The sequence below is a fragment of the Trachypithecus francoisi genome, unplaced genomic scaffold (genome assembly GCF_009764315.1).
Source record: "Trachypithecus francoisi isolate TF-2019V2 unplaced genomic scaffold, Tfra_2.0 Lachesis_group6, whole genome shotgun sequence".
Taxonomy (NCBI): Eukaryota; Metazoa; Chordata; class Mammalia; order Primates; family Cercopithecidae; genus Trachypithecus; species Trachypithecus francoisi.
Genome location: NW_022681471.1, coordinates 106,558,612 through 106,579,064, shown reverse-complemented (window position 1 = coordinate 106,579,064; position 20,453 = coordinate 106,558,612). Strand labels below are relative to the sequence as shown.

At 38.9% G+C, this 20,453-nt stretch overlaps 1 protein-coding gene across 1 annotated transcript in view; it reads right to left on the bottom strand.

Moving 5' to 3' along the window:
- DMD (dystrophin) overlaps nt 1-20,453 on the bottom strand; it is a 2,224,438-nt gene that overhangs the window by 218,430 nt on the left and 1,985,555 nt on the right.

Genomic DNA, 20,453 nt, shown 5'->3' with positions numbered 1-20,453 from the left:
GTTATAAGTAAGGCCACAGTGAACATCTTTGTAGATAAATCTTTGCACATATTTTAGTTAATTTTTTAAAGCAAAATTCCTAGAAGTATATTTACTTGATTAAAGGCTATGAACGTTTTAAAAACATTTTACATAAATTACACTTATGGTATCAGAAGCCTCTCTTCATTGATATAAGTGTAAAGAGAAAAATCAATTTTCTGCAGGTCAATAGCATTTAGTTGGCAAAATTCTCAAGGCAAGTTAGATATACTGCTTGACACAGTAGATTATTTGGGAACATTCCTCTCACACTCTCCTCTTCCCCTGATAGACTGTAAAACTCAGAGCTTAGAAGGCACTCAGGATGTTGGCTTTCTATTTCAAAGCCCAAGCCAGCATCTTGAGAGGCAGCTGGATAAAGCAGAAAAACGTCCAGAGTACAGATTCGGAAGAACTAGATTTGAGTCCTGACTCCCCTATCACTTCATGATCTTAAACTAGTCTTTTTTCCTGCCTAAGCCTTATTTTCCTTATATTCCAAATGGGAATAATGATATCTCCCTCACCAAAATGTTGTCAAGATAAAATGAGAAAATCAATATGAAATTGCTTTGCAAAATGTTAATCACCACACAAATAATGTTTGTAATCACATAGCTATGATGTGTTGTCTGAATGATGGTAATTGTGGAATCAATTCTTTCTCTCTCACCTGGGCAGCATTTATCTTTAGCCTTGAATTCACTCCTAACTACTGTTAATGTGTCACATATAGTATAAGTATGGCAGAGAGAAATGCCTTTGAATACTATCTAACTGCCTGGGCTTACGGCACTTCTTTCTACATCTCTGTCTTCCTAGATCAATGGCATCTATACGACAGATCTTTCATTCTTAGCTAGACCATTCATCCACCATTCATCAGCATGAATGATAAACAGATTAGTTTATATTTTATGCAGTGAAAAACAGAGGCCCATAGACTGATTAGCATTTGGCAATCATGAATAAAGCTGGTATCAACATTTGTGTACAGGTGTTTGCATCAGCATAAGTTTGGTTCTTTTCACTGAAATGCAAGTCAAAGGACAAGACCATAAGGACTAGAATCATAGCAGATGCTATGAGAACGGCTGGACTCTTTAAGGAAGGAAGATTGTACAAAGAGAACTGTATGTATACACCACATTTTCATACAATGGAATATTGTTCAGCGTTAAAAAAAGAAGGTTCCTACCGTTGGTGACAACGTGGATGGGCCTTGCAGACATGCTCAGTGAAATAAGCCAGTCATAGAAGGATAAATGCTGTATGACTCCACTTATATGAAGTGTCTGAAATAGTCAACCTTATAGAAGCAGTAAATAGAAAAGTGGTTGCCAGAAGATGCAGCAGGGGAAATGAGAACTTGTTATTCAATGGGTATAAAGTTTCACTTATGCAAGATGAGTAAGTTCTAGAGATCTGCTGTACAACATAGTGTCTATAGTTAACAATACTGAGTTGTGCACCTAAAACTTAAGGGGATTAGGAGGGTCCATCTTGGCCAGGTGCGGTGGCTCACCCCTGTAATCCCAGCACTTTGGGAGGCCAAGGTGGGTGGATCACGAGGTCAAGAGATCGAGACTATCCTGGCTGACATGGTGAAACCCCATCCCTACTAAAAATACAAAAATTAGCTGGGCGTGGTGGTGCGCACCTGTAGTCCCAGCTATTCGGGAGGCTGAGGCAGACGAATCGCTTGAACCTGGGACATAGAGGTTGCAGTGAGCCGAGATTGTGCCACTGCACTCCAGCCTGGTGACAGAGCAAGACTCCGTCTCAAAAAAAAAAAAGAGGGTCCATCTCATGTTGTGTTCTTGCCATGCACAGATACACACAAAAGCAAAGGGACATAAAACTTTTGTAGGTAATGGATATGTTAATTATCTTTAGTTTGATTGTGGCAATAGTATCTTGGGTGTATACATATGTCCAAACTTACCAAATTACATATATTAAATATGCATGTTTTTGCATATCAATTATACCCCAAGAAAGCTATAAAAGTACAAAAAAAAAAAAAAAATGGGTCCAGTGGAGGAAAACAAGAGGGAATGTACCCTGCCAAATGCCCCTAATGGTGGTGGCAATGGAATTGCTGTCAAAGAAAAATAATACAGAAACTGGAATAAAGTGGGATGAAACACAAGAACAGCCTAGCTGGTGAGGTATAAACAATTCTTGAGCCTGACGGACTAAGGGTGTAGAAGATGTATTTGATCCCATGATCACTGGTGACCTTAAAAGAGCAATTTCACACTAGTGATCACAGAGGCTGAAGGAGGGAGCAGACAGAGGGCAAGCAAGCATTTGAGAAGTTGTGTATAAAAAGAGGAAAATGTAAATGGAAAGGGGCAACATCCAATTGTTGTCATCCCTCTCTTGTGCTCTGTAACTCAGCCTACTCAGCTCACTTCATTACTGAATTTGCTTAGGGTTTCTTTATAATGTTAAATTACATGCAAAATGTATTTCTACCTTTTTCATTTCCTAAAGTCATAATCAAGATTATAATACAGTATTTAAGCTCTCATGTAGTTATTAGTGTTGAATATATATGTATGTATGTGTAATTTTTCCCATTCCAATTTTTTTCTGTATGATTTCTATTTTCTTTTGATGTGACGCATATAGTTCCTGTAGCAAGAGTAAGTTTTCTGTCATTTAAATGAAAGGCCAAGTTAAATTTAACACTTTTCAAAACGTTAAATTAAAACAAGGATAGTGCTTTATATGTCTATATCGTATATCAAAAGTAAATATTCAATGAAAACTTTAAGATCACTTACTAAACTTTCAAAGATGGGCAGATTTTCCATAAAGATTTCAACAGCAGAGACAGATGGGCTACATTCCAGAGAGGAAGGTCACAAGAGTGATGAATGAGACCTCGAATGTCTGCCATAGCTGTGAAAATCTTTATGGCTAACTAAAATTCCTCACGAATAACAACCTGTAAATATTATATGAGCTGTCAGACAGATAACGCTGAGCTCTGAGACCATTGCACACGGTGAACAGAATACCACACCATGGGATTTGTCAGTAGATTGCCAAGTCATTTAGAGTATCAGGCTCACATTTGATCTGGGAAGTCAAGAGTTCATACTAAAATTCTCGGCAAGTTGACTGAGTTGCAGAGATAAAACTATATCTAATATCCAGTGTTGCTGGCTGCACAGTCCCACAAAGTCTAATAGCCAAAGTTGGGTGGCATTACTCACAGAAAAAAAAAAAGCTTATTCAAACTGACTTAAAGAAAACTTCAAAAACCTCATGATGATTATTAGAAGAGTAAGAAAGCAATCAAACCTCCTAGGGTTAGATATAGGAAGATAGGTACCTACATAAATAGAACCAAGAATAATTTATGCTCAAGGAATTTTTAAGTAAATTCGAACATAATTGGCTGACTGCATTACCAGAGAACTTTCCTCCAGATAATGGTGGTTACAGTCTTTGGGCCATCTGGGTTAAGTCAGGTTACTAACAAGTCAATGCAATATCGCCAGGTGCCTTTACTGTCTCTGCAGATGTGCTTTTAAAAGACGGCAGGCAGTCAACACCATTTGCTGAATGCTCTCTGTGTGAAAGGTATTATATTAGGCACCAGGGAAATTTCAAGGAAAGTAAAATTTGAAACCTGAGACAGTAGGGAGCACTCAGATATTAAAAAACAAATGACTATAGATGGGATGTACATCCATTAGAAAGCAAGAAGACTGAGAAAGAACTAAAGCTGGGACAGCAATTAAAGCAAAAAGAGTATAGGATAGATTGAATTTGGGGACCATTTTTCACTCAGTTGTGAAAGAATTAAACATGCATACCTTAGCCATGGCCTCATGGTGAGCACAGTGTGCTTCCTAGTTCCTTGACCTTGGCTTGACCATGTGACTTGTTTTAACAGACATGATGTGAACAGAGGCTTGTTGCACTGGCAATCTGCCATGAGAACATGCCCGAGGTTGCTTCTGATCCTTTAGTCTGGGCTCACAACCCAATATATTTAGAGACCATCTAAACTGAACTCACAACCTAGAGGCAAACCCAGGCATTCTGCAGTATTAAGTAGAGCTTTCCAGTCAAGCTTTATCCAGATCACCTGAACTACAGTTGACCTGTAGACCCATAAGGATGAGAATAGAAGCTTTGTACTCTTGTATGGTAGTTATATTGTGGCATTACTGTGGATACAGCTGACAGAGAGAGGAGTAGAGAGTGAAGGGGAGAGGGGAAACCGCGTTAAGATTAAAGAATAGAAAATATCCTCCAGCCAAAGTCTCTTCCATTTGTTACTAGCGTCTGCTTCTACTAACATCCAAAGTTTAATGGGGATTATCATTCTCTTTGGTCTGTGCAGTTGAGACTTGTGGGTTGCTATTCACTGGTGTCTGGAACCCCTTTTCTAAGGCTGATAATCCATAATAGTCAGAAATAGTCCTTAAGGAGTCAGAAAATGGCTAGAAAAAGAGGAAGAGAGATTATTTTAAACTAAATTTTACAAGTATGGGCCGGGCGCGGTGGCTCATGTCTGTAATCCCAGCACTTTGGGAGGCCGAGGCAGGTGGATCACGAGGTCAGGAGATCGAGACCATCCTGGCTAACATGGTGAAACCCCGTCTCTACTAAAAATACAAAAACTAGCCAGGCATGGTGGCGGGCGCCTGTAGTCCCAGCTACTTGGGAGGCTGAGGCAGGAGAATGGCATGAACCCGGGAGGCGGAGCTTGCAGTGAGCCGAGATTGCGCCACTGCACTCCAGCCTGGGCAACAGAGCCAGACTCTGTCTCAAAAATAAAATAAAATAAAATAAAATAGTTACAAGTATGAACTTGAATATGTTAGTAAATTGTTCTAGCCTCAGTTTTCTCTTCTGTGAAATGGAGACAATAATAGTCCTTATTTTACGAGGTTGGTGTGAGGATTAAACAGCTTAATCCATGCAAAATGCTTCCTCTGTGTTAAGAGCACAGAGCGCTTGATACTTTTTAAAAATTCCAACTCCTACACTTATTATTTTCATGATTAATGTAGCTAGTTATCAGGATATTTATCTCATTCACTAACTTACTGCTAGTGTGAGGAATCCCAGGGTAACCAGGAAAATGACAGAGACTCTCTATGGTTCTAGAGTTAAACTGACTGTTAACCATCAAAGCATGGGACCAGGGAACTAGTTAAGGAAATAATATCTCTTCCTCTTTTTCTAGCCATTTTCTGACTCTTTAAAAAATGTTATGCCATTCTCAGAGTAATGAAACATGAATGGAGACAAACTTTCCTCTGGCATTCTGATGCTGATGTTTACTATGAAAATCAACTGTGTTTTATCATTATATACTATATTAGTATTACTTCAGAATTCAAAACAAATAGCTAAACATTTTTAGAAATAAATAAAACATTCTTGCTTTAATTTCTTTTTTTTTTTTTTTTTTTGAGACGGAGTCTCGCGCTGTCACCCAGGCTGGAGTGCTGTGGCGGATCTCAGCTCACTGCAAGCTCCGCCTCCCGGGTTCACGCCATTCTCCTGCCTCAGCCTCCCGAGTAGCTGGGACTACAGGCGCCGCCACCTCGCCCGGCTAGTTTTTTGTAGTTTTTAGTAGAGACGGGGTTTCACCGTGTTAGTCAGGATGGTCTCCATCTCCTGACCTCGTGATCCGCCCGTCTCGGCCTCCCAAAGTGCTAGGATTACAGGCTTGAGCCACCGCGCCCGGCCTCTTGCTTTAATTTCAATTGTTGGTTCTGATTTTTAAACTAAATTTTACAATACCAAACTTACTATTTTTTTCCTATTTAAATTGGTGTGGGTGATTCATGTTAATGGAATTCTCTGACCTGAAGTTATGTTATGTGCTGTCCTGTTTAAGACATAAACCTTGTTGCCTTTTTTTTTTTTTTTCTGAAGATAACAAGGTTGTCATGAGCTTTTGTGTTGGGTTCCAGGAATAACTGAAGATGCAGTTTAAAACTTTATCTCTTCCTCTAATAGATGTATCTGCTCCAGACCTCCTGGACCAAGTCTTTTGAATTACTTTCTTTCCCTTGATAACTGGTTTAGGTCAAATTCTATAATGTGAACTCCTTCACTTTTCACCTCTGGAGAATAAATCCCTTCTGTCCCTAACTCACACCATAAATGAGCTCATTTCATTCCATTCCTCTTTAAATTTTTTTTCACAGTCATTTCCTGCTCAGACTTTGTCTTTCCACATCAAATTGCCCTCATGCTGACTAATCCTTCAATTATTCTCTCTCGTCTACCTATTTCTATCTCATTAAAACATTAGCGCTCTCTAAAACCTGTATTTATATTCATTATACATACATAAGAAATCACTTTTCTGAACAGAAGGGCTATAAGGAGACTACACATGAAACTGGAAAGGGAGATATTCATCTTTTTTTTTTTTTTTTTTTTTTGGATACAGAGTCTTGCTCTGTCACCCAGGCTGGAGTGCAATGGCTTAATCTCGGCTCACTGCAACCTCCGCCTTCTGGGTTCAAGAGATTCTCCCGCCTCAGCCTCCCAAGTAGCTGGGATTACAGGTGCCTGTCACCATGCCCAGCTAATTTTTGTATTTTTTAGTAGAGATGGGGTTTCACCGTGTTGGTCAGGCTGGTCTTGAACTCCTGACCTCAGGTGATCCACCTGCCTCAGCCTCCCAAAGTTCTGGGATTACAGGCGTGAGCCAGCACGCCCGGCCCAAGATATTCATCTTATCAGAATGGCTAAGTAGAAGGAAGAAACTGACTTTTCATCACTGAATGCATCTTTTGACTCTTGCTAAATGAGATCAGGGACCAAGCAACTATAAACATTCTTTGCTAAGTTCCTATCAAAAGGAATACCCTCTACTTTGGCTTTGCATGTAGCCTCAGGGACAATACGTATTAATACCCACCTAGATAGAACATCTCCTTTCCCTCACTGTGGAATGGATTCCTCCTTCCATTCTACTCCTATAGCACCCACTATTTACTACCACTGGAGGAAGTCATTTTTTTATAGGTCTGTCTTTTGTGATTAGTATTTATATGTCCCAAGGCGGTAATTCTCTCTTTTTTAATCTTCATATTTCAGGGGACTAGTGTTTGTTAATAAATATAGGAATGAATGAAAGAATACTACAGGCACAGTAAGTAACAATGCTGTAGGCACCATGTCACTTCTTAGCTCAGAATTCTATGACTTCCCTTCTCACAAAGCATATATGCCAAAGGCTTTTAACGATAGCCAACCATAGTTGATAAGACCCTTCCTCGTCTGCCCCTTGATCACTCACTGACCTCCTATCATTCACCATCTTTCTTCCTGGCTTCCCACATACTGGCTTCCTTGCTATTAATATTTCTCAAACTCTCTAAGCATGCTCCATCTTGGATCCTTTACTTTTACTGTTTCCTCCACCTGGAACACTTTGTCCCCCAATATCTGACTGGTGTACTTCCTCACATCTCTACTGAAATGTCACCATTCCTGACCACTCCACTAAAAGGGTCCCCTTCTCCCATCCTCTAGCCCCTTTAGCCTGCTTTATTCTTTTTTTAAAAATCAAACTTACCATGACCTGATTGTCCATCTTCTCTTGTTAAAATTTAAGCTCCACAATAAATCAACTTTGTTTTATTTAGTGCTGTTTCCCCAGTTCCTAGATCAGAGTTTGATTTATATTGGTCATTCAGTAGACATTTGTTGAGTAACAAAGTGAATCAATTCTTAACTGGCTGAAAATAAAGTGAAGTTCATTAACTCTTTCTGGACATTAGACTAAGCACTAGGCTAAGTTCTTTCATTTTATTAGACTGGGAACAATCTTTTAAGTGCCCAGCTATTCATTCAGTCAAGGTATATCCTGCATCTAATATGCAAGATGTTATGTTATATGCAAAATTATTTTTAATAAAAAAGTAATGCATGTCCTATGCCTTTAAAGTGCTCACACTCCAACATATTTCCTTTCAAGATCTATGTTACTGACCGTCTTACGTTCTAACTCTTGCCTGTCATGGGCATGTATGCTGCTGAGCTTAAGGTTTAAGGTAAGAGATTGATGTAATTTTATGCTGTCCCCAAAGTCTTTACCTATTAATGGAGATCATGAGGTTGGACACCTTAAATAATAATAATCACTACTTACCCTGGACAAAATAACCCCATTATGAAAGCAAGAGTAAATCAAATTACCCAGTGACTGTAATGGGCCTATTACAATACCTTTTCCTCAGATGCTTCTAAATGCCTGTCAGTTTCATTGCCCCCTCACAGACTGGCTTCCTCCAGGAAGCCAACTCTAAGGCAATGATTAGAGAGCAGGATACTGAGTAAAGTGTGCTCTTGGGGTAGACAACTGTGGAAGGGACGTGAAAGAAACAGGAATGGAAATAGGGAGAAGTCAAGCTTGAATGCAGACCCCCTGACAGTCTCATTCAACCCCATGGGAGCTCTTGAGCTAGAATGTTAATGTTCTCCTGAGGTGGGCCAAAATGGTCAAGTCATTATTCTCCTACACTGATCAGGAAGAGCTGCCCACATAAGGGGTATGAGTTTGGGTGAGGCAGCTGAGGCAATTCCTGAAGACTTCTGCTGAGCTGCTGAGGACACTCCCTTTCATTGAGAGACTAAAGGGTCCCTAAGGATGCAGAAAAGCAACTTCAAATAATTCCTCAGGCATAGGTCACTGTATTTAGTGTTCCACATGATTTTCATTACCACAAATTGTGCAGGCATTGGTATAAAGGAGTGATTCTCAACTAAGGGCAATTTCACCCAACAGGGGACATCAGACAGACAATGTCTGGAGACATTTTTGGTTGTCACAGCTAAGGGAGGGAAGTGCTATTGGCATGTAGTGAGTAGAGGCCAGAGATAATGCATAGGACAGCCCCGAGCAATTTTTGCCCACAGGGATGTGATCCCACCGTTTCTGTTATGCAAAGCTTTGTATTCTAGGACAGATGGCAAAATGCTACCCCAGGCCAAACTCACAAATGCCTTCATTTTCTGAAAGGTGTAAAAATACACCTTTCAGAGCCAGCATTCCACTAATTATCTGGCCCCAAATGCCAATAGTGCCCAGGTCAAGAAAGCCTGGTTTGCAGTCTGGCCTGTGGCCTGTGAGGTGGCATTACCCTTAGATGGATAATAAATAATACAATCAGATGCTTTTTCTTGGAGAGCTTGATTGTAATACACAGAGATAAACAGATGACAGATGGGTGGGGAATTTAAAAAGTCAGGTAACAAAGGAAGAAAATGGAAGTCATAAGAAAGTAGAAGCTATAAGTAGAAGGTGTTAGGTGGAGAGAAGAGAGAAGCTATGATACTGTAATAGTTCGAAGTCTATGGCAGCAAATGTATACACAGAAAGAAGCAAACATATGTTTCATGGTGTCTGTTGTTCCATGTTATTCTTTTCTTTTTTTGAGACAGAGTCTCGCCTTGTCGCCCAGGCTGGTGTGCAATGGCGCGATCTCAGCTCACTGCAACCTCTGTCTCCCGGGTTCAAGCGATTCTCCTGCCTCAGCCTCCTGAGTAGCTGGGATTACAGGTGTGTGCCACCACGCCTGGCTAATATTTGTATCTTTAGTAGAGACGGGGTTTCACCATGTTGGCCAGACTGGTCTCGAACTTCTGACCTCATGAACTGCCCGCCTCAGCCTCCCAAAGTGTTGGAATTACAGGTGTGAGCCACCGCACCCAGCCCATGTTATTCTTTATGCTTCTCTATATCGTGAAAATGTTCCTTATCACCTAAGCCTATCCCTGTCCCATACAGCCTTAAGGAGACATAGCACATAACAGAGCAGTACCTGCAGTAGACTGAAATCAAGATGATTTTTACTGCAGATATCTGAAAGTCTATTTAAAAATCTAGAATGGTTTTTAAACCAGGAACAGTTTATGTATGTCTACAAAAGAACAAAATGCCTTTTGTCCTCACTTCAAAGTTCTCACCAGAAAGTACTTTGTAATCCCAAACTGGTTGTGTTCTGAAAATGGAAAACATCCAAATGGAAAAACGAAAGTAATGATTTTTGCCCACAGGGATGTGATTCCACTATTCCTGTTGTGCAAAGCTTTGTATTTTGGACAGATGACAAAATGCTATCCCAGGCCAAACTCACAAATGCCTTCATTTTCTGGGTAGTGTAAAAATATACCTTTCAGAGCCAGCATTCCACCAAAATAGTGCCCATGTTATAAAACCGATTCAGAACTCTGGTGCTGGTTTCTTTGCCCTAGGTCCTCACAAGGCCTAGAAGAATCTGTCACAATGAGGAAGATGAAATAAGAAAGAAACAGACATTTGTCTCATCTCTTCCATGCCACCGGGCTAATTTCCATTTAAGTACGTGACAAAGGAGTGGCAGTTAGTGATCCAGCTAAATGTGTCCATTCAGCTCCAAAGCCAGATTATGCATGGGGTATGATAGCAGTTTCATAAAAATCTAGGAGAGGTTAATACTATTGTTGTTCCACTCAGATCCCTTTTACCGAGCTGGTTCACCCAGCTGCAGTTGTTGTGAGTGCTGGTTGCTAAGGCCTCATTGCTCCTTTCACCAGAAATCCTCCCTTGGCCAAATGGGAACTGCTTTGCTATCTCCTACTCCCCAGAAATCCACAGTCAATGATTAATTCACATGGGAAAATAAAAGCCCAGCCCCGGCTGGGCACGGTGGCTCATGCCTGTAATCCCAGCACTTTGGGGGACCAAGGCAGGCGGATCATGAGATCAGGAGTTCGAGACCAGCCTGGCCAACATAGTGAAACCCCGTCTCTACTAAAAATACAAAAACAAACAAAAATAGCTGGGCATGGTAGTCTCAGCTACTGTGGAGGCTGAGGCAGGAGAATCGCTTGAACCCGGGAGGCAGAGGTTGCAGTGAGCCGAGATCACGCCATTGCACTCCAGCTTGGGTGACAGAGTGAGACTCTGTCTCAAAAAAAAAAAACAAAAAAAAAACAAAAAAAACCCAGTCCCCTTATCTCAAGGTAGGGACAATTTGTTCTCCAGAGCTCCCTGTGGGATCAGGCCGAAGTGACTCTCTCCCTTCTCACTTAACTCCTTGACCGGTATCCTTCTTACTTTATCCTGCTTCCCTCACTCCCTTTCAGCTGAACAAATTACTTCTTCAAGAAGCCCCATCTATCTAAATAGGGTTCTATTTCTAGGGATTTCACCTAAGGCTAGGGTGAGCAACCATCCTGGTTTGCCTGGGACTACAGAGATTTCCTGGAATATGGGAATTCCAGTGCTAAATCCGGGAAAGTCCCAGACAGACCAGGATGAGTGGTCACTCTACAAGGCAGATAAATATCTGGATCCTGAGCATCCTTCCTGCTAAGTTTAAGAAGATTCTTTGCATACAGGGACTTGAGCGATCCAAATAACATAGATAAATTAGTCATTTCTGGGAAGCCATCTATGCAAAAAAAAAAAAAAAAAGTGCCCCAATTTGTAGTATTTGCCAATTTCCATGGAGTACATCTTCCCACTATGCCTGATTTCAAGCTACCAAAGGTAGGCTTAATAACTAGCTCACAATTCCTGTATATTTTACAATTGGCTCTCTTGAGCCATTGTAAGCCAGCCCCAGCACAGAAATTCCCATAGCATAAACAAAAATGTTCTGTTTCCTCATGTGTTCAAATTGATGAGATATATAGGGCCAACGATGCAAAATCTGGTTGCTAATGATACTGTAAAGCAAATAAATCTGAGAGCTTATTGAGGAGTATAAATTTGAGCTAAAGGAGAAAAGGGCCATGACAATATATTTTAAGAAGAGAATATAATTATTACTGCTGTAGCTGCTTTTTGTGGGCATTGGAAAGGCTGTCTTTGAATTTATAGAGGCATTATCAGCATCACCGGTAGGTCACATGGCATTTGTCCCAAATTCCTACCACTTGGGACAACATGTGACTGCTGAAGAAACTGGCCCAAATCATTTTACTCTGAGATTTTACTTGAAAGAGAATTTTAGCCTGCAAATCATCTCACATTGGACCTGCAAGATTCTTTCTGACTTTTATCATGATGGTTTATTTTTATTTATTTATTTATTTATTTTTTGAGATGGAGTTTCACCCCTGTTGCCCAGGCCAGAGTGCAATGGCTCAATCTCGGCTCACTGCAACCTCTGCCTCCTGGGTTCAAGTGATTCTCCTGCCTCTGCCTCTCAAGTAGCTGGGATTATAGATGCACGCCACCATGCCCAGCTAATTTTGTATTTTTAGTAGAGACGGAGTTTCTCCATGTTGGTCAGGCTGGTCTCGAACTCCTGATCTCATGTGGTCTTCCCGCCTCAGCCTCCCAAAGTGCTGGGATTATAGGCGTGAGCCACCGCATCTGGCCTCATGATGGCTTATTTAAGCCAATCTGAAGCTTTAAATGATTGGCCCACTCATATTTCAAATTATCCGTCCCCTGAGGACACTAGTAGCACAGGTTGGAGCATTGTTAAGTGAAATGTCAGCAATTGTTAGATGTGCTCAAAGGTTTCCCCTATTATTTTTTTTTTATTTAAGTGTGTGTGTAGTGGAGAATAACCGGGATGAAAGCTTGGCAACTCTCAAGATGGAAACAAACTGCTAGACCTATGTATCGAGGAGAAACTAAAAGCTTGAGTCGCTTTGACAAGAGAGAAAAAGACTTAACCAGGGATATGATTAAGGCAGTTAAGATTGTAAAGCCTGCAAGAAATAATTGATCAGTTCTTGCTTTTTACAGTGTCTCATAATCCGAGAACAAGAAGGTCACTCAATGAAACGGCTTTTAAATTCAGAATAAATAGTAAAAAGGAAATTTGTCTTTCAGAGTCCCATTGCCACTCCAAGAGGTCACTGGTTAAAAGCTAGAGTATAAAATTTTACCTTATTGTTTTTTTCCATTGCAAAAGTAGTACATGCTATTACCAAAAAATTTGTCAAAGTAAAAAGAAAGAAATGATGCAATAACTGTTTGCCTTTTGGTGTCTTTTTATTTTCCATTTTTCTTTTATGTGTACATTTCTGTTATTTTTATTTTATTTTTTAATACAGTTGTGATCATGCTGTAATTTTGAAGTCAGCCTTTTCCCTTAATATATTACATGGTACAGTAGACTTTGATAAAAACGACCATATAAAGTTGTGAATGCTATTAGTCTTTGCTGAGAAGCAACATAAAAGGCCACATTATTTATTGAGTGTCTACTATGTGATAGTCACTATGCTAAATCTCATGCCACTGTGTATTATCAATGTCAGGAGTGAATTTACCTCTTCCTCTTTTGGGTATAAGACATAATTCATTCTGTAAATATTTACTGAACATCTACTAAGTGCCATGTACCACATTAGGTACTGTAGAATATAACTGTCAACAACAGTAATACTATCCTGGCCTTACAGAGATTAAGGTCTATCTTTTGGATTATTTATCACTCATTAGTTACACAATCCACTATTGAGCTGTTCTAATGTGCAAAACACTGGACTTGCAGATTAGATCCTTGGAAATCACTTTCAGAAAGGAGAGGGACTACTTATACTGACAATTAAATGCAAGAGAATAAATGAAACTTTCATGACCAGTTTGACTCTAACAGGCATGCATTAAGTTATACCATCAAGCTGATAGTAATAATGATACTAATGGTAAAGCTAATAGCAAACACTTGAATAGCACTTACTATGTTCCAGGCACTATTCTAGGGGTTTTACAAATATTAACTGTTTCATCTTCACTGTAACCCCATGACATAATACAACCATATTTCACTGAATTCAACATCCCAGTGGTCAAAAGTGCATTCTGATTTCAGAGCTGTTAAAACATGGGTAGAAAAGTGTGTCTTACAATTGACCAAATATGTTGCTATTATCCCTATTTTAAAGATGAAGAATAAAGAGAAAGAATAAAGCATAAAGTGTCTGAGTCAATATTTGAACTCAATCAGTTTGATTTGACAGCTTTTACTCTGAACCACTATCAATACCATTTTGATAAGGCAGCTTTTAGCCCAGAGGTGTTGAGAGAAAAATTTAGACTCTGTAAATCAACTTAGGATGGCCAAACGAAGAGGAATATATGAGAGAATAGAATAATCATTGGCAATAGCAGATGGACTAGACAGTTATTGGCCTCGGCATTTGTTCTTAATGGGTAAGGCAGTGTGATGTGTGGCTTGGAAGTCCAGAAACCGGGTTCCAGTCCTAGTATTATAACTATCTTTGTGACCTTGGTTATGCCATTTGATCATTCTGCACCTATTATCTGTAAAATAAGGAAAGGACTGGAATGATTCAATGTTTCTCAAACTATTTCGACTGCAACCCATAGAAGAAAAATGTTTTACACTGTGATCTAGCACGTGCACACACACACACACACACACAGATACACACATGCATGCACACACACATTTAAAAAATCAACCACCGTCAAAACAGCACTTAACCTTGCTTGGGTAATGCACTCTGATATTTTCTAATCTGTTCCATTCCATTCCATTCCAGTAAAAAATTGTTGGTTGTAAGTCTTTTTAAACTGATTTTAGGATTTGCTAATGAGCCACACCTCAGAGTCTGGAAGCTACTGGTATAGATACTTTCTAAGCTTATCTCCAGTTAGGAAATTACACAGCACAAGAGGGCTCCTGGGTGGGAGTGGGGATGGGAACTTTAGTAAAGAGAGGGAGTTGACCCTTTTGCCTCATAAACACTCATTTTCTTTTAATTGGATCACTTTTTTACAACCTTTAGCAGAAATTTTTTGTCATTAAAGCATTGGCAAATACCACACTAAGGCAAAGATTCACTGGGATCCATGGCATAAAGTTTAGTGTGAAATTAATTGGTGTGCCTGAAAAAGGTTTCCAGTCACCTAAAACTGGAGAACTATAGACTCCTTATCCTCTTAGAGTCTCAGTGTATACTAAAGGCTCCAAGAATTCCAACAGGAAAGAAACTTGCTTATCTTTGAAATCTAGTGTTTTTCCAATCTTATTAATCAGTACTTTTTTTTTCAAGGGACAGTTATCAAAACCTAATAGAACATTAATGTTTTAAAGAACCTGGCTTGGAAAATATTCTTTTAAGGGAATTCTGGAACTTGTAAAATATTAAGAAAACCATGGATTCTTTTTACTGTTATAGAAGGATTTCTCCCTTTACCCAAATATATAGTGATCTTTCTTGGTGAGAAAAGTAGAATTTAGAATAAAAGACCAGAGAATTGAGATAATGGTCAGGAAAAATCCTTAAACTCTTTTTTTGTCTTTGTTTTTGTTTTTGTTTTTGTTTGTTTGTTTGTTTTTTTGAGACGAAATCTCTCTCTATTACCGAGGCTGGAGTGCAGTGGCCGGATCTCAGCTCACTGCAACCTCTACCTCCAGGGTTTAAGCCATTCTCCTGCCTCAGCCTCCTGAGTAGCTGGGATTATAGGCCCGTGCCACCACACTCAGCTAACTTTTGTATTTTTAGTACAGACGGGGTTTCACCATGTTGGCCAGGGTGGTCTTGAACTCCTGACCTCAAGTGATCTGCCCACCTCGGCCTCCCAAAGTGATGGGATTACAGGTGTGAGCCAACGTGCCCAGAAAATCTTTAAACTCTTGAAAAGGAAAGGACAATATTCAGACTACTACGCCAATGAATACTTTAGTACTTGCTTAATGACAGACATATGAAGAGGCTGATAGTATACCTACCAACTATATATATATAATTATATATTAGTACATAATTTTAATAATTTAAATGCTAATTTCATTGTAAATTATATACATATTTAAAATCACACTATTAGAATTTCTCCTTTTTCTTGGTTTAAGTTGTAGAAGTCAATTAGGAGCAGCAGTGTATTAAAACTAGAAGTAAGGACAAGTTAGTGTCTATCAATGGAGAAGGGTCATATTTCACAATGCTTTTCTCTCCTTATTTTCTCTCAGATCTAAGATAAAAAAACAATTTCTGTAACTAGTAGAGATTGGGCTACCAGGAAGAAACAGTGAATACTTTTTTTTAGTAAAAGGCTGCCTCTGTCTTCTGATAAGAAAACAGACAGCTGGTAATGTAATTTCCGAATAATTTCCAAAGGGGAGTGTGTGTGTGTGTGTCTGTGTGTGTGTGTGTGTGTCAGAGTGAGTGAGAGAGAGAGAGAGAGAGAGAGAATAAGAAAAACAGAGACAGTAAGTATGTTTATGTTGGGGGTTGCAATTAGTAGCTCCTCCTTATTTTCCTTTTCTTTGTAATTACTAAGCTTTAGAAGCCACCCTATTATTATTCACAATAACCTGAAAGCACATTACTAAACATGTATCAACTCAGGTCTATCTAAAAAAATGTATTAATTCAAATTCATTTAATATGAACTTAGAGGAATATTAAAATATATTTTTATTCATTGGTAGGGGAAGCTGCTTTTACAGTAGCAAATATGTGACTTCAGAGATGTCCTGCTTAAAATATGGTGATGTATTTTTTTTTAAATTTAGGGTCAGGGTCTTGCTCTGTCACCCAGATTGGAGTGCAGGGGCGTGATTATGGATCACTGCAGTCTTGACCTCCTGGGTTCAAGTGATCCTCCTGCCTCAGTTTCCCAAAGAATTGGGATTATAGGCATGAGCCACACCGTACCTGGCTCAAATATGGTTTGGATGGCACACCCAATTTCTGGTGCAATTTTCTAGAGGTAAGTCTGGCAATACACTTGAAAAGGCTTATGAATGTCAACATTCTTAACACAACAATTCCACCTTAGGCATTTATCCTGTAGAAAGAATCTGAGATATCTGTACAGGTATAAAAAGGATATTAGCCATAATGCTCGATATAATAAAAATTGTGAAATAATCTTAATATTGAGCAATTTAGAACTGTGTTGGTAAATTTAGTATAGACACAGAAGAGAGTATTAGTCAGTCATTAGAAAAATCACTCTGTAGAAGAATATTTAAACACATGAAAATATTGTAAAGATAGTTTTAAGGGAAAACAGCAGGTCATAAAACGGTAGCATGTTTTTATCTGTGCATGGTTTAAAAGAAAAGAGAGAGGCTGGGCGTGGTGGCTCATGCCTGTAATCCCAACACTTTGGGAGGCCACAGTGGGCGGATTACTTGAGGCCACAAGTTCGAGACCAGCCTGGTCAACATAGTGAAACCCTGTTTCTACTAAAAATACAAAAAACTAGCCAAGCGTGGTTGCATATTCCTGTAATCCCGGCTACTCGGGAGGCTGAGTCATGGGAATCACTAGAACCCAGGAGGGGGAGGTTGCAGTGAGCCGAGATTGCACTCTGTCTCAAAAAACAAGTAAATTAAAAAATAAAAAAATAAAAAGATAGAACCTTGACACACACACACAGACACATACACCCCACAAGAGAAAGACAGAAAGCATATAAACCAAATTTATGATAGTGATTATCCCTGAGTCATTGGATTATGGATATTTTTTCTTTTCTTGTTTGCACTGTGTGCTTTTGAAATTTTTCTTGATGTGTATAGAGTACCTTTGTAATTTTAAAAAGGACAATGTAAAGAAACAATCCATCCTTAGTCTCACCATCCTGTTTCTTAAATATCCCTTAAACCAAGTTGGTATTTTCTTTATACCTGTAAGCAAAGCTTTTAAGCATATATTGATATTCCACATGGGTAACCAAGAGATTGATGACTTCCGGGGCTGGCTCCATTCACGCAGGTAGATCAGTCTCTTTATGAATGCCTGTGTCTAACAGGCCTGACCTTTCTGGAAGTGGGCACTGATGTGATATGGTTTGAAAGGTGTGAGAATGTTCCCCTTGGCCCCTCAAAGTTCCTTCCTCACAGCTCAGAACTTACAGCTGATGTTCTACCACCTCAGGCTTACAGATTTTCACACTAATAAAATGCAAATAACCCAGGAGAAGTGCACATTAAACTTTACCTATGACCTGGGTTAAATGAGTATATCATTTTCTGAAAATAGGCTTTAATGGGTAAGACATGGGAATTCAGAGGGGGAGTCAGAGAGAAGAAAATATGAACGAATATTCCTGGTGTCAGAGGAGTAATTAATATTCATAATAGTACTATTTTTTTCTTTATGGTTTATGAGTAGCTTAGGAGTATGTTATCACATTTAATGTCAATTAAATCGAATAGAATGGCTGTCACCAAGGCAAGTTAAGTAGACCAGAGATTTGGAAAGATGCAGAAGACAAAATCTGTAGCCTTTATCATTTTTCTAGAACCGTTCCTAAAAGCCACGATCCCACTCATTTAGATAAACTGCTTTAACTTATCCCTTTTTCTTGGCAACTCCAAAGCATTGTGAAACTGTGTCCAAATAACTACACCGCAGGCGGATAATAAAGTTAGAGCCAGTTCAGAAGATAAGATACTTCTTAATCTATTATCGATATATGACAAAAATACAAGACCAACACCTTCCAGGAAATTTTGTTCAAAAAGACAACAGCCAACTGAAGACACACATGACAGCATCTACTCAAATAATTTAAAGTATTTGTGAGCGTGGATCTTTTTATTAACCCATGGAGAATGGAAAAGAAAGGAAATGATCAGAAAATGGCAATGAAAGAACGTGGCAGAAGAATGGAGATCATACAGAATTACCTCCTCTCTATAAAATATATAAATTAAGTAAAATTACAGTGCGATGCTTAAAACACAGACTCTGGGGCCAACTTCTTGGGTTTGAATCCTGGCTCTCTCATCTACTAGCTCTATGAATTCTTCATCATTGAAATAGGTATAATTTCAATAGGTATAATAATGGTACCTACCTTAAGGGATTGCTATAAGGATTAAACTAGTTAAAATCTGTAACATTGCTAGGCACAAAGTAATTGCCTTAAAATGATGGATAAACCCTCATACATACTCACATATGACCATAAGGAAATATATCAGAATGCTAACAGATGTTAACTCCATGTGGTAAAGTATGGCTTTTTAAATACCAAAAAACTCAACACATATACTTTTATAATCAAATAAAAAGTGGTATAAATTAACATTAATCAGAGGAAAACAGGTGCTTGCCAATTTAATATGCACTATTGTATAAATATGATTTTCTAATACTCAAACTTTCAGTTAACTAAGGTTATTTCTCTCAGTATTAATTATAAAAACATAATTAATAAAATGGTAAAACCAGTAAATAAAAAGAATACTAGAGGTCAAGGACAAAAGGAGAATACAAGGCTCACGAATGTAATCTCAGCACTTTGGAGGCCAAGGTGAGTGGATCACTTGAAATCAGGAGCTCGAGACCAGCCTGATCAACATGGTGAAGCCTTGTCTCTACTAAAAAATACAAAAGTTATCCGGGCCTGGTGGTGTACGCCTGTAGTCCCAGCTACTCAGGAGGCTGAGGCAGGAGAGTTGTTTGAACCTGGGAGGCAGAGGTTGCAGTGAGCCAAGATCATGCCACTGTACTGCAGCCTGGGCAACAGAATGAGGCTCCCTCTCAAAAAAAAAAAGGATATAGTTAGGGAAAGGAAATAGGAAATGCCCATAGGCTGAGGTTTCAAATTTGGAGGCAAAGTATTTATTTATTTATTTATTCTTGATACATAATATTTTACATATTTATGAGGTAACATGATATTTTACTACCATAGAATGCATAATGATCAAGTCAGGGTATTTGAGGCGTCCATCACCTTGAGTATTTGTCATTTCTATGTATTGGGAACAATTCAAGCCCTTTCTTCTTGGTACTTTGAAATATACAACACATTGTCGTTAACTATAGTCACTCTATTCTGCCGTCAAATGATGTAACTTATTCCTTCTATCTAACTGGATGCCCATTAACCAACCTCTCTTTATCTCCCCTTCTACCCACACACCTTTCCCAGCCACTAGTATCCATCATTCTAGTCTATGTTTATGAGATCAATTTTTTTTTTAGCTTCCACAAGAGTAAGAACATGCAATTTTTGTCTTTCTGTGCCGGGGTTATTTCACTTAACATAATGACCTCCAGTCCCATCCATGTTGCTGTGAATGACGTAGTTTCATTCTTGTAGTGTTTCATCGTGTATAGATACCACATATTCTTTATCCATTCATCTGTTGATATACACTTACGTTGATTTCACATCTTTGCTGTTGTAAACAGTGCTGCAATAAGCATACAAGTGCAGGTACCCTTTTGATATACTGATTTCTTAGCTTTGGGATAGAGAACCAATAGTGGGATTGCCAGATGGTAAGGTAGTTCTATTTATAGTTTCTTGAGAAATCTTCATACTGTTACTAATTTACTGTTACATTTTCACCAACACTGTAAAAGAGTTCCCTTTCTTCACATTCTTACCAGAATCTGTTATTTTTTGTCTTTTGAATAATAGCCATTCTAATTGGGATAAGATAAATATATCATGTGGTCTTGATTTGCATTTCCCTGGTGATTAGTGA